The sequence below is a fragment of the Arachis ipaensis genome, chromosome B02 (genome assembly GCF_000816755.2).
Source record: "Arachis ipaensis cultivar K30076 chromosome B02, Araip1.1, whole genome shotgun sequence".
In the NCBI taxonomy this organism is placed as follows: Eukaryota; Viridiplantae; Streptophyta; class Magnoliopsida; order Fabales; family Fabaceae; genus Arachis; species Arachis ipaensis.
Genome location: NC_029786.2, coordinates 26,528,178 through 26,529,106, shown reverse-complemented (window position 1 = coordinate 26,529,106; position 929 = coordinate 26,528,178).

The following is a 929-nucleotide window of genomic DNA, read 5'->3' as shown; positions in this document are numbered from 1 at the left end:
CTTTAAAATTGAAACAAAATTGAAACAAAATATTTTTAAAATTTTTGATAAATTTCAAGGACAAAATATACTTTAGCCTTTTTTTTTATGATGCATGAAAATTTTTCTGATATATACCTATGTCATTGTTTCCCAAATTACTTGTAAGCCAAATATATTGTTGCCCTATGTAATTTATTTTGGTCGTCAAAATGGTCAAAGAGAGCATTACCTCCTTTGGTGTTCCTTATTTGACATATATGATGATTAGCATCACCATAGAGTAGGTTAACAAATATTGCATCACATTCAATAATTCAAACTTAGCATGGACAACATAGATATTGCATGGCCTTAGTCAATTGGCTTTGCCTTCGCAACATCTAATTGACTATCCCCAGAAAGGATAATTTTTTTTTATAAAATTATAATTAAATTTTTATCCATATCTACAAGCGAGTGGTGTGTGTGCAAGGAGGAAGGTCTGTTAATCACGTAGAAAGACGTAATAATCAACGTGAAATCATACTATTGGTAATCAACTTGATTTGGTAACCGGCGAAAATAGCTACGTGTTTGTGTGGCTTTTATAAGAATCTAATTCTGACAGATTTCTGGTATTAAAAATTCAAAACAAGTCATCTATTTATTTATTTATTTATTTAATATTTAATCATATATCAATATCACGAGTTAAGTCTTAGAATGGTCCCTGAACTTGCACTCGAGTTTTAAAGTAATCCTTGAAATTAATAATTACTCAAATTCGTCCATGAAATTGTTTTTCGAGACTTATAGTAGTCCTTAAAATAATTTTTTCGTCCTCGAAATTGTTCTCCGAGACTCATAATAGTCCCTAAAATAATTTCCATCCATCCTTACCATTAGAAAGGACTAAAACGACGTCGTTTTATATTTAAAAAAAATACAACCCCCTTCCCCGGTTTCCT